Source organism: Mus musculus, chromosome 11, assembly GCF_000001635.26.
Source record: "Mus musculus strain C57BL/6J chromosome 11, GRCm38.p6 C57BL/6J".
Taxonomy (NCBI): Eukaryota; Metazoa; Chordata; class Mammalia; order Rodentia; family Muridae; genus Mus; species Mus musculus.
In genome coordinates, this window is record NC_000077.6 from 31,174,861 (window position 1) to 31,190,006 (window position 15,146).

A 15,146-nucleotide genomic window follows, 5' to 3' on the forward strand; every position below is an offset into this window, starting at 1 on the left:
TTTGTCCCTGTGCCCTCTAGTGAGTCTAGCTAAGGGTTTATCTATCTTGTTGATTTTCTCAAAGAACCAACTCCTCGTTTGGTTAATTCTTTGAATAGTTCTTCTTGTTTCCACTTGGTTGATTTCACCCCTGAGTTTGATTATTTCCTGCCGTCTACTCCTCTTGGGTGAATTTGCTTCCTTTTTTTCTAGAGCTCTTAGATGTGTTGTCAAGCTGCTAGTATGTGTTCTCTCCCGTTTCTTCTTGGAGGCACTCAGAGCTATGAGTTTCCCTCTTAGAAATGCTTTCAGTGTGTCCCAAAGGTTTGGGTACGTTGTGGCTTCATTTTCATTAAACTCTAAAAAGTCTTTAATTTCTTTCTTTATTCCTTCCTTGACCAAGGTATCATTGAGAAGAGTGTTGTTCAGTTTCCACGTGAATGTTGGCTTTCCATTATTTATGTTGTTATTGAAGATCAGTCTTAGGCCATGGTGGTCTGATAGGATACATGGGACAATTTCAATATTTTTGTATCTGTTGAGGCCTGTTTTGTGACCAATTATATGGTCAATTTTGGAGAAGGTCCATGAGGTGCTGAGAAGTAGGTATATCCTTTTGTTTTAGGATAAAATGTTCTGTAGATATCTGTCAGGTCCATTTGTTTCATAACTTCTGTTAGTTTCACTGTGTCCCTGTTTAGTTTCTGTTTCCACGATCTGTCCATTGATGAAAGTGGTGTGTTGAAGTCTCCCACTATTATTGTGTGAGGTGCAATGTGTGCTTTGAGCTTTACCAAAGTGTCTTTAATGAATATGGCTGCCCTTGAATTTGGAGCGTAGATATTCAGAATTGAGAGTTCCTCTTGGAGGATTTTACCTTTGATGAGTATGAAGTGTCCCTCCTTGTCTTTTTTGATAACTTTGGGTTGTAAGTCGATTTTATCCGATATTAGAATGGCTACTCCAGCCTGTTTCTTCAGACCATTTGCTTGGAAAATTGTTTTCCAGCCTTTCACTCTGAGGTAGTGTCTGTCTTTTTCCCTGAGATGGGTTTCCTGTAAGCAGCAGAATGTTTGGTCCTGTTTGTGTAGCCAGTCTGTTAGTCTATGTCTTTTTATTGGGGAATTGAGTCCATTAATATTAAGAGATATTAAGGAAAAGTAATTGTTGCTTCCTATTATTTATGTTGTTAGAGTTGGCATTCTGTTCTTGTGGCTGTCTTCTTTTTGGTTTGTTGAGGGATTACTTTCTTGTTTGTTCTAGAGCGTGATTTCCGTCCTTGTATTGCTTCTTTTCTGTTATTATCCTTTGAAGGGCTGGATTCGTGGAAAGATATTGTGTGAATTTGGTTTTGTCGTGGAATACTTCGGTTTCTCCATCTATGGTAATTGAGAGTTTGGCCGGTTATATTAGCCTGGGCTGGCATTTGTGTTCTCTTAGTGTCTATATAACATCTGTCCAGGCTCTTCTGGCTTTCATAGTCTCTGGTGAAAAGTCTGGTGTAATTCTGATAGGCCTTCCTTTATATGTTACTTGACCTTTCTCCCTTACTGCTTTTAATATTCTATCTTTATTTAGTGCATTTGTTGTTCTGATTATTATGTGTCGGGAGGAATTTCTTTTCTGGTCCAGCCTCTTTGGAGTTCTGTAGGCTTCTTGTATGATCATGGGCATCTCTTTCTTTATGTTTGGGAAGTTTTCTTCAATTATTTTGTTGAAGATATTAGCTGGCCCTTTAAGTTGAAAATCTTCATTCTCATCAATTCCTATTATCCGTAGGTTTGGTCTTCTCATTGTGTCCTGGATTTCCTGGATGTTTTGAGTTAGGATCCTTTTGCATTTTGTATTTTCTTTGACTGTTGTGTCGATGTTCTCTATGGAATCTTCTGCACCTGAGATTCTCTCTTCCATTTCTTGTATTCTGTTGCTGATGCTCGCATCTATGGTTCCAGATCTCTTTCTTAGGGTTTCTATCTCCAGCGTTGCCTCGCTTTGGGTTTTCTTTATTGTGTCTACTTCCCTTTTTAGTTTTAGTATGGTTTTGTTCATTTCCATCACCTGTTTGGATGTGTTTTCCTGTTTTTCTTTAAGGACTTCTACCTGTTTGGTTGTGTTTTCCTGCTTTTCTTTAAGGGCCTGTAACTCTTTAGCAGTGGTCTCCTGTAATTCTTTAAGTGACTTATGAAAGTCCTTCTTGATGTCCTCTATCATCATCATGAGAAATGTTTTTAAATCTGGGTCTAGATATTCGGTTGTGTTGGGGTGCCCAGGACTAGGTGGGGTGGGAGTGCTGCGTTTTGATGATGGTGAGTGGTCTTGATTTCTGTTAGTAGGATTCTTAAGTTTGCCTTTTGCCATCTGGTAATCTCTGAAGCTAGCTGTTATAGTTGTCTCTGTTAAGAGCTTGTTCTTCAGGTGACCCTGTTAGCCTCTATAAGCAGACCTGGAGGGTAGCACTCTCCTTAGTTTCAGTGGGCAGAGTATTCTCTGCAGGCAAGCTCTCTTCTTGCAGGGAAGGTACCCAGATATCTGGTGTTCGAACCGGACTCCTGGCAGGAGTTGTGTTCCACTCACTAGAGGTCTTAGGATCCCGTGGGGAATCCTGTGTGGGCCCTTGCATGTGTTGGGCGCCTCCGCTGGCAAGGTACCTCGGGGCTCGAGTGGAGCGAGTGGAGCGGAAGGGGCTTGTGCCCCAGGTCAGGCCCGGGTAGTCCGCTTCCCTATTTACCGCAGTCTCAGGTTCCGCTCGATTGGATTGGGGCAGGGGCTGTGTTCCACTCACCAGAGGTCTTAGGATCCTGTGGGGAATCCTGTGTGGGCCCTTGCGGGTGTTGGGCGAGACTCTGCTGGCAAGGTACCCTGGGGCTCGAGTGGAGCGGAAGGGGCTTGTAAAGGTTTTATTCTTGTATGAAAATCCCAGGAAGTGCAAAACTGTACCACATTGTGTTTATGGGGTTTCTCTGCAGTTTGACTTTTTTCTCATGATTTGTAAGACTACTGCTACATGCAAAGGCTTTACCACTCTGTGTACATTTATAAATTTTCTCTCTGGTATGTATTATTTTCTGTATTTGTAGATAACTGTGTCATGAAAAGTACTGAAGTCCATCTCTGGACATAATACATTTTTAATTACACATAGAGATATGCTCATTGTACCAAACAACCTTTTCTGATAAGCACCTATCAGTTTGATATCATCTTTCTAAGAACCATTTTTAAGTCTCTATTGATCAGACATGGCTTTCCCATTTTAAGTCTCTGTGTATCAGACATAGCTACCTCAGAACAGTTATGCAAGCAGGATTCACTGCTCTCCACAACTGCCATAGGCTTACTCAGTGTCACTGTAGCTGCTTCTCTAGGGACATAATTACATGTCCCAAAATACTCAGAAATAATGGTCACACCTGGAGGATCGACAGAGGCAAAGAGAGGATGGTTTTACTCCTTGAAAGAGTATTGAGAAAACCACAGAATCATTCACAGAGTTTAGCTTTCAGCCTACATGATCCCAGCCTTTCCCATGATCGACAAGGTGAAAGTAAACATTGCTATGAATATTAACGTAAGCATGGCAAAAGCAAGCAGAACTTGTAGCACATGTGATCTAGATAATAAGCATAGGAGCCACCGAATTCACCCCAGGTCTTTGCCAAGTGGGAAGGGATTTTCATGAGCCTTGCCACAGGAGAGTCCTATCAGTGAAGCATTCATACGCTGTTCCCTACAGGGCCACTGCCAGAAAAGGCTTTATCACACTGCTTATATTCACAGGGTTTCTTTCCAGTATGTGTTCTTTTATTGTATTTGTAGAGAACTGAGATATACACATTTTGGGAACAAGCAAAATAAATGCGTTCTAATTACTACCTTTTTTTATCGAACTCCATTTAATCATAGAATGAAACTATATTCAAGTTCCTAGACTCTAGGTGAGCTGGGGACTTCCTAATAGCTGAACATTTTCATTATTCACCTTTTCTTCTACAAAGCATAATGACTATTCTTGACCACAAAAGAACAAATGGATCAATTGGTTAGACCATAAAACCTATATTCTGTATCCATTGACATCATTCACTCATAAAAAAAAGCCCCTGTCTCTAAATGCTGATGGGTAGAAAATGTACCTGTAACTTGGCACATGTTTGTGGTTTTCAAGATTAAAAGCTTTGTAACATAGGCTGCAGCTCAGCTCCTGAGTATATTCTACAGTAAGGATTGATCAGTAGTGGCTTGATTACAATAAATTCTTGTCATCTGCATTGAGCTGGTGTTGGAGTTGTATTGGATCTAAGTGGACCCATAATGCAAAGGCTTTATCACATTGCTTACATGCATAGAATCTCTCCAGTATGAATACTTTCATGATGATGAAGGCTATAAAAATGTGCAAAGGCTTCACCATATTAAATACATTTGTGGGGTTTCTCTCTGGTATGAATTCTTCCATGCCTTTGAAGATGACTTTGACATGCAAAGGCTTTACCACATTGGTTACATTCATAGGGTTTCTCACCAGTGTGTGTCCTTTTATGTTCTTGAAAACTACTATGACATCCAAAGGCTTTGCCACATTAGTTACATTCATAAGATTTCTCTCCAGTATGTATTCTTTTATGTATTTGGAGATGACTATGATATGCAAAGGCTTTACCACTGTAGAGGCTATTCCTGGTTGTCAACTTGACTATATCTGGAATGAACTACAATCCAGAATTGGAAGGCTCACCAGTTATCCTAATCTGGAGGCTGGGAGATAGAAGTTTCTGACCTGGACCTTGGTTTGGAGATCTTGAGGCATAGTGGATATGAATTCCAGAAAATTAAGCCAGGGAGATCTCAGAGTTCAAGGTCATCTGGGATTAAAGGTGTGGTGGCACACACCTTTAATCTGGGCTACACCTATTGCTGGAGACCTACATAAGGACATTGGAAGAAGGAAGACTCTCTCTCCTTTGCCTGCTTGCTGTGTTGGGACTGAGCAACTGCTAGATCCTTGGACTTCCATTCACAGCTGCTGCTGACTATTGTTGGGAGTTGGACTGCAGACTGTAAATCATCAACAAATTCCTTTACTATATAGAGACTACCCATAAGTTCTGTGACTCATAGAAGTTGGTACTGGGAGTGGGGTATTGTTGTAATTGGCCTGACCATGCTTTTGTTGAGAGGAATGTAGATTTTGGGACTTTGGAAAGCAGTGGAATGCTTTAAGTTGGGCTTAATGGGCTATCCTAGTAGGGTTATGAAAGACTTTGTTGCTGAGTATGGTTTGACCTGTGCAGTCCTGGCCCAAGAGGTTTCAGTAGAGAAGAATTTCAGAATGAGACTGTTTTTGTGGCATTTTGGTCAAGAATGTGGCTGCCTTTTGCCCTTGTCTGAAGAGTCTACCTGAGTCTAAGGGAAAGAGATTTATATTAATTGCATTGACAAATGAAGTCTCAAAAAAGCCCAGCAAAGACTTTGTTCTCTGGTTAAGTATCATGAAGAGTATTTTGAACAAGTGTAGCAAGCTTAGAAAGAAAAATATAAAATATATGGTTCAAGTATTAAAGAAGCACACAGAAGTGAAATGGAACTGAACCCTATGTTCTAGGAGATAACAGATTAAGGGATTTGGAAGCAAGATCCTAACCAGCTAAGTTTAGATTCAGGCATGGTGGTACACACCTTTAATCCTGGGAGACAAAGCCAAACAGATCTCTAAATTCAAGGTCAGCTTGGGACAAAGCAGGTTCTAGGTGAAGAAAAGCTTAAATTCAGGCATGGTGGTAAATGCCTTTAATCACAGCATTACAGGAGACAGAGCCATGCAGATCTCTGAGTTCAAAGTCAATCTAGAGAGCAAGTTCCAGGATAGCCAAGCTTAGGCAGAGAGGGAGTCGGAAAGCAGAAAGCTTGTAATGGAATAAGGGGGTGGGGCATATTCCAGCCCTAGAAAGCAGCAGAATTCATCAGCTTTGGCCATGTAGCTCTGGCTTTAGAGTAAAAAATAGAAGGGGCTACTGGGACAATTGATGCTGGTTAGCTGGAGCTAAGAATTTAGCAGTGTTTCAATATCATTTTGGTGAAATCTCAGAAGTCTTTTCTGAGAGCACAAAGAAGCTGTGTTCCACAGATAGCCAAGGTTCTTCCTCATGCTGCAGCTGCTCTTAGTAATATGTAAGAGTCATCCAAGTGGTATTGGTTTTGAAGGCATGAGGGTTATGAAGAGAAGCTGAGACTTGGCACTGTGAGAGGCCATTGGTGAAGGTGCAGCCTCAGTTGCGGTTGATGGTCTATGACTGAAGGGTCATATAAAGGAGTTGAGACTTGGCACCATGAAGAGAGATGTTGAGAGGCTATTGGTGAAGCCTAGTTGCAGCAGAAGACCCCAGTGAGTTTTTTTTTTAATTTTAATATTTATTTATTTATTTATTTATTTATTTTTGAGACAGAGTTTCTCTGTATAGCCCTTCCTGTCCTGGATCTCACTCTGTAGACCAGGCTGGCCTCAAACTCAGAAATCTGCCTGCCTCTGCCTCCCAAGTGCTGGGATTAAAGGCATGCACCACCACTGCCCGGCCAGACCTCAATATATTGGAGATGGCAGTACCATGGGAATGATCACCAAGAACAGCAGCAGCAGTGGATCAACCTGAGCTTAGTGGATCAACTCTACAGAGGGCAGAACTGGAAAAGTGATGCCAACCCTTTGGAAGAGCTCGGAAGATTATGTGTAGATTCTAGATATTGGAACAAGCTGTGAAGTTGAAAGTGCCTTGGAGACTTAATGATATAAAAGATGTCAGAGCTGTGGGATATCTGCCGTGGAAAGCTTCTAAGAGGGAGTGGAAAAAGGAGAAAGAAGTTTGTTGCAGATCAACAAAGATGAAAAAGGAGTTGGAGATCTGAAGATTGCTTTGACATCAGCTATGGAAATGCAGAGTTTGGAGTTTGCACAGCTGCTTTCCTGTCTTGCCTTGGACATTTAACATTGTTGAGACTGCTATAAGAATGTTTGAAGTTCGACTAAATGTATTTTGCATTATGCTATATTTATGTATGGCCTCCATAGACTCATATGTTTGAACAAGCCTATGGGGGGCAGGGAGTGGAATGTGATGGTTTGTATATGCTCGGCCCAGGGAGTGGCACTATTAGAAGGTGTAGCCTTGTTGGAGTAGGTGTGACACTGTGGGTGTGGGCTTTGAGACTCTTGTCCTAGCTGCCTGGAAGTCAGTACTCTGTTAACAGTCTTCAGATTAATATATAGAACTCTCAGTTCCTCCTGCACCATGCCTGCATGGATGCTGTCATGTTCCTGCCTTGATGATGATAGACTGAACTTCTGAACATGTAAGCCAGCTGCAGTGTTGTCTTTTTAAGACTTGCCTTGGTCATGGTGCCTGTTCCCAGCAGTAAACCCTAACTAAGATAACCGCATTGATTGCATCCATAAGGTTTCTCTCCAGTATGTGTCCTTTTATGCACTTGGAGACTATTGTGATATGAGAAGGATTTATCACATTGATTACATTTGTAGGGTTTCTCTCCAGTATGCATTCTTTTATGTATTTGGAGATGACTGTAACATACAAATGCTTTACCACATTGGTGACATTCATAAGGGTTCTCTCCAGTATGTGTTCTCTTATGTACTTGGAGACTGTTGTAATATGAAAAAAGCTTTATCATATTGGCTACATTCATAGGGTTTCTCTCCAGTATGAATTATTTTATTCCTTTGAGGATGACTGTGATATATATGCAAAGGCTTTACAACATGAACTATATTCAGAGATTTTTCTTTCCAGTAAGATTTCTTTCATACCTGCAAAGATAATTGGCACAAGTGAAAGCTTTATCACATTCATTACACTGATGAATCCTTTTATCTGTTTGAATTAATTTTACAATTTGGTTTAATGGTAAAGAGCAATCAGATCTTAATGTTTTATTACTTTGTTTACATTCATGATTTCCCCTAAATTTTGGTGTTTTTTGTTTGTTTGTTTGTTTTGTGTGTGTGTGTGTGTGTGTGTGTATGTGTTTGAAGATATCTGTGATGGTAAAAGCATTTATTACATGGCTCACGTTTATAGCATCCTTTTTCTATGAAGTTTTCCACATATTTGAAGAAAGCAGGAAAAACTCAGAGCTTTACCACACTGATTGCATTAATAAATTTTCCTTTAATATGAATCATACTACATTTGGAAAGTGGACAATGACAAAGAGAAGAATTTCCACATTCCTAGTACTCACAGGGATTTTCTGCAATGTGATTTTATGGATATACTCTCAATGAAGTTGGAAAACCAACCAATTGTAAACTTGTATCATATTCAGGAAGTCTACTAAAAGTAGGGACTACTATGTATTTTCTAACTGTTCTGGGAGAGAGGGGGGGTACTTTGCTTCTTTCAATATCCCTATGCTCACATGGCTTGAATCCATTGTGAACCTATGTTATCTATTTAATAAAAGAATAGCAAAAAATAGCAAATGGGAAACCATTGCATTCAGACTATGTTCCTCATAGACATGTGGTATCAGAATTAAGGTTTCTCCACAACAACATTCCTTTTTTTTCTTTTAGTTTTTTTTTTTTTACAGGGTTTCTCTGTATAGCTCTGGCTGTCCTGGAACTCGCTCTGTAGACCAGGCTGGCCTTGAACTCAGAAATCTGCCTGCCTCTGCCTCCCAAGTGCTGGGATTAAAGGTGTGAGCCACCACTGCCCAGCTCACAACAATATTCTCATAAATTTAGCAGTGTTACTACAAGTATATGAGTAACCCTAACTTTACTATGGATTATTTAGTTATTATAAGATTTTGGACACATAGTTATCACCTAGCCAGTGTGATTAACCTTTTTGCAATCTGAGTAGTATGAGACTAAACAGATTGGCAGTTCTTCAGCATAGCTTTAATGGGACTATGATACAAATGGTTATATCTGTTAATGCATTGTTTCTTTCATAAAAGAATTCCTTGCAAACCCAAATCAGATACCTGACATTGAGATACAAGGTTTTGTGAAACTTAGTTATCACTGATAGACTTAAAACATTACTTTTCTACACTGTTGCTTTACTTTTAAACTTCCAGAACACATTAAAATTTCTTCAGAGGTATATTCATGTCAACCTGCACATGAAAATTACCTTCCACGTCTTCTGGGACTTTGACAATGTTCTTCAATATTATGGTCTTCCCAATTGTAGCCGAACATATAGTACCAGAAGATGTATGATATATTATTGGAAATTAGGTAAAGTTAAGTTACTATCTTTAGTAAACCTGATTGAGTTATTCACCTAATTCTTCCTCACTCTCAATTGAAATTACAGAAAAGCATCAATAACTAAGCAACAGTTGTTCCATTATTTTAAAAAGTGAAAGAAAATTCAGTCTTACATACAGCATTGAGGTTCCTTTAGGTCTCCAACATCACATATTTGTTGATACTCTTCTGTGAAGGATCCAGCAAAGGTCACTCTTCCTGAGTGAAGTTCATATGCACATCCTCATAGGTCATTGCATTCTAAAATATCCCACGCATGTGTAGAAGAGAAAGCACGATAATGACAACACAGTAAGTGTATACTTAATTGACAATATTGTCATTAAATTCTGATGTAGTCTCCACTTATTTCCTAAGCAGAATTTTTATGTAATCCAAGTCATTTTAGAAGAAAACTAAATGAGGGTCACCTCTGTCATGTATATTTTGCTCTTTGAATAGGATATAGCCTTGCAAAAGAAATGCCAACTAATAGACATAAAGAGAGAGACAAACATGTCAACAGTACTAAGCACACATCAGGAAAATTGTAGGAACAATTACTAATTACAAAAAAATGATGGGTAATCTGGGTGTATTGGTCTGTGCAATGAATTTCAGGACAGTCAGTACATATATTAAAACCTGACTTGGCAGTCATGGATTGGTGCACTGTGACTAACCTGCCTCTAACCTGAGACACACATGGGACATTCCCCCCACTTCCACCTGCTGGAACCCTAGCAAGCTCACTAGTCACAGGCTCTGCCCTGCTCTATGGGAGCTCCATCCTGCTTCTGGTCTGCACTGCACCACCAGTGAGGATTGGTACACTGCACTGCACCCCACCCTATGGCTCTGCCTGCCTCCCAGTAGGCTTGCTCAGACCCTGGACACATGGCTCCATCTACCTCCCAGGAGACCTGCTCCAACCCAGATAACCAGGCCAGCCAACACCAGTGAAAACACTTGTGCTAAAGGCAAGAAGAAGAACACAATCAAGAGAAGCCAATGTAATATGGCACCATCAGAACCCAGCTCTGATCGTACAGCAAGCCCTGGATATCATAACACACCTGAAGAGCAAGACTATGATCTTAAACCTCATCTCATGAAGATGATAGAGGCTTTTAAAGAAAATAATTCTCTTAAAGTAATACAGGAAAACATAATCAAACAGGTAGAAGCACTTAAAGTGGAAACAAATAAACCCATTAAAGAAATACAAGAAAATATAATCAAACAGGCAAAGGACTTGAATAAAATGGTCTAAGACCTAAAATGAAAATAGAAATAAACAAAATGCAAACAGAGGCAATCCTGGAGATGGAAAACCTAGGAAAGAGTACAGGAATGACAGATGCAAGCATCACCAACAGAATACAAGAGATGAAAGAGAGAATCTCATGCATACACAATACCATAGAAGAAATTAAAGAAAATGCCAAATGTGAAATGTTCCTAACTCAAAACATCTAGGAAATTTGGGACACTATGAAAAGACCAAACTTAAGAATAATAGGAATAGAAGAGGTGAGAATTCCCTCATTCAGAAGGCCAGAAAACATCTTCAACACAATCATAGAAGAAAACTTCCTTAACCTAAAGAAATGCCTAACCTAAAAAGAAACTTACAGAACACCAAAGAAAATCCTTTAACTACATAATAATCAAGACAGTTAATGTACAGAGCAAAGAATGAATATTAAAAGCTGGAGGGAAAAAAGCTAAAGGCAAACCTATCAGAATTACACCTGACTTCTCAACAAATACTCTAAAAGCCAGGAGATCCTAGACAGATGTCTTGCAGTCCCTGAGAGACCACAGATGCCAGCCCAACCTACTATAACCAGCAAAACTTTCAATCTCCATAGATGGAGAAACCAAGATATTCCCTGACAAAACCAAATTTAATCAATATCTTTCTACTAATCCAGCTCTACAGAGGGTACAAGATGGAGAACACCAACACAAGGAGGATAACTACACCCAAGAAAACACAAGAGATTAATCATCTCACAGAAAAACCAAAAGAAGAGAATCACACACAAACACACATACCACCTCCAATAGCAAAATAATAGGAACTAACAAGCATTGGTTATTGATATCTCAACATTAATGTACTCAATTCCTCAATAAAAAGACACAGGCTAACAGACTGGATACATAAACAGGGTCCATCATTCTGCCACATGCAAAAAAACATACCTCAACAACAAAGTTGGATACTACCTCAGTGTAACAGGCTGGAAAACTGTTTTCTGAGCAAACAGACCCAAGAAACAAGCTGGAATAGCTATTCTAATATCTAATAAAAATAGACTTTCAACCAAAAGTTATCAAGAGAAATGAGGACGGACACTTCATATTCATGGAAGTAAAAGTCCACCAAGATGATATCTCAGTTCTGAACATCTATGCCACAAATGCAAGGGCACCCACATTTGTAAAAGAAACATTACTAAAGCTCAAATCATACATTAAACCAACACAATAATAGTGGAGGACTTCAACACTCCACTTTCACCAGTGGGCAGGTCATCAAAACAGAAATTAAACAGAGAAAGAATTATGTTATGAACCACATGTATTTAACAGATATCTACAGAATCCTTCATCCAAAAACAAAGGAATATGACTTCTTCTCAGCACCTCACAGAACCCTCTCTAAAACTGACCAACAGATACAAGAAGATTGAAATAACCTCATGCATTCTATCAGATCACCGTGGATTAAGGCTGGAATTCAACAGCAACAGAAACAACAGAAAGCCCACATAGTCATAGAAAATGAATAACTCTCCACTCAATGATTACTTGGTCAGGCAAGAAATAAATAAAAAAAAATTAAAGACTTTATAGAATTCAATGAAAATGAAGGCACAACATACCAAAACTTATTGGACTGCTGAAAGCAGTACTAAGAGGAAAAATTCATACCTCTAAGTCCCTTCATAAAGAAATTGGAGAAATCTCATACTAGGAAGTGAACAAGCCCAAGAGGGGTATACAGCAGGAAAAAATAAAACTCAGGTTAAAAATCAATTAGAAACGAAGAAAACTATACAAAGAATCAGCAAAATCAAGAGCTGATTCTTTGAGAAAAATCAACAAAATAGACAAACCCTTAGCTAAACTAACTAAAAGGCACAGAGACAGTATCCAAGTTAATGAAGTCAGAAGTGAAAAAGGAGGTATCACAACAGAAACTGAAGAAATTAAAAAACCATTAGGTCATACTTCAAAATTATGTACTCCACAAACCTGGAAAATATAAATGAAATGGATGATTTTCTAGACAGATACCATGTACTAAAGTTAAATCAAGATCAGGTAATCTATATAAACAGTCTCATAACACCTAAGGAAATAGATGCAGTCACTAAAACCCTCCCAACCAAAATTGAGCTAATACCAATACTCAAACTATTTATTCTACAAAATAGAAACGGAAGAACCATTGCCAAATTCATTCTGTAAAGCCACAGTGACTCTAATGCCTAAACTACACAAAGACTCAACAGAGTAAGAGAATTTCAGATAAATTTTAGTTATGAACATTGATGCATAAAATACTCAATAAAATTCTCACAAGTTAATCTAGGGACACATTGAAAACATCAGTCACCATGCTCAAGTAGGCTTCATCCCAGGGATGCAGAGATGGTTCAATATATGGAAATCCATCAATGTAATCCACCATATAAACAAAATGAAAAGGAAGAAAATCACATAATCATTTCATTAGATGCTGAAAAAGCCTTTGACAAAATATAACACCCTTTCATGTTAAAAGTCTTGGAGAGATAAGGGATGCAAGGCACAAACCTACACATAATAATATACAGAAAGCCAATAGCCAACAACAAATTAAATGGAAAGAAACTTGAAGCAATCCCACTAAAATCAAGGACAACACCAGGCTATCCATTCTCTCCCTCTCTATTCAATATATAACTTGAAGTTCTAACTAGAGCAATAAGACAACAAAAGGAGATCAAGTGAATACAAATTGGAAAGGAATAAGTCAAGGTATCACTATTCATGGATAATATGATAGTATACATAAATGACTGCCAAAGTTCTATCTGGGAACCCCTACAGCAGATAAACACCTTTATCAAATGGCTGGCAACAAAATTAACTCAAAGAAATCAGTAGCCTTCATTTATAAAAATGATAAAGGAGCAGAGAAAGAAATTAGAGAAACAACACCATTCACAACAGCCACAAATAATATAAAAATATCTTGTTGTAACGCTAACCAAGCAAGTGAAAGATCTGTATGACAAGAACTTCAAGTTCCTGAGGAAAAAAATGAAAAAGATAGCAGAAAAAGATCGCCCATGTTCATGGATTGGTAGAATTGACCTAGTGAAAATGGTCATCTCACCAAGAGCAATCTATAGATTCAGTGCAATACCCATCAAAATCCCAACAGAATATTTTACCGACCTTGAAAGAGCAATTCTCTATGGAAAAATAAAAAACAGCCAGAACAATCCTAAACAATAAAAGAACTTCTGAGAAAATCACCATCCTTGACTTCAAGCTGTACTACAGAGCAATAGTCATAAAAACTGCATGATATTGGTACTGAAACAAACAGATTAATCAATGAAATCAAATTGAAGACCTAGAAATAAATCCATACACATATGAATACTTGATTTTTGACCAAAAAAAAAAAAAAAGCCAAACCATATAATGGAAAAGGGAGAGCATCTTCAACAAATGGTGCTGGTCTAACTGGATATCTGCATGTAGAAGAATGCAAATATGTCCATGCCACACCACCTCCAGTAGGATCTGTGTGACAAGTTCCACAGACTGAGGCGATTGACTTCAAAAGGGGGAGGCCTCCTGAAACTGGTTGTGGAACTCTTCGGAAAAAAATATTGAACCGTAGTACTCATGGCAATCTATCTGTTTTGTTTTCTCTTATTCCTTTTCTTATTTACATGTTCCTGGTAGCCTAGGCTGTCTTAGTCAGGGTTTCTATTCCTGCACAAACATCATGGCCAAGAAACAAGTTGGGGAGGAAAGGGTTTATTCGGCTTACACTTCCATACTGCTGTTCATCACCAAGGAAGTCAGGACTGGAACTCAAGCAGGTTAGGAAGCAGGAGCTGTTGCAGAGGCCATGGAGGGATGTTCCTTACTGGCTTGCTTTCCCTGGCTTGCTCAGCCTGCTCTCTTATAGAACCAAGACTACCAGCCCAGAGATGGTCCCACCCACAAGGGGCCTTTCCCCCTTGATCCCTAATTGAAAAATGCCTCACAGTTGGATCTCACGGAGGCATTTCCTCAACTGAAGCTCCTTTCTCTGTGATAACTCCAGCTGTGTCAAGTTGACACAAAACTAGCCAGTACACTAGGCCAAGATCTTAAGTGAGAATACTGGGTAAGAAACCATCCCTAGAGATGGGACCACTTACATGACTTTATCCCCAGGGAAACCAACACTTTGCTTTTTAAATCATTTACAAAACTATTATGACAAAAACTTTTCCAGCAATAAAATTTCATATGGCTATATGTGTGTCATCGGAGGTGGATTTTGGTATATGGTAAAAAAAAAAAAAAAAAAAAAAAAGCCTTAATTAGAAAGAATTAAAATAGTTTAAATTTATACATTGAAGATTATAAAATATCAGGCACTAGATGTTAAATAATAATTGACCATGAGGCTGGAAAGTTAGTTCAGTGGTTAAGAGCACTGACATTAAAGATTTATTAACCTGCTCCTGGAATTCTGCCACTAGCTTTGGACAATGGCCCCCATTGAATACATTCTTTTAGAATTGTTATATTTTGATGATTTATAATAGCTGTTCTGTTTGTGATTCACTGAATACATAGTTTCAGAGTTGTAATGCTTGGATGATTT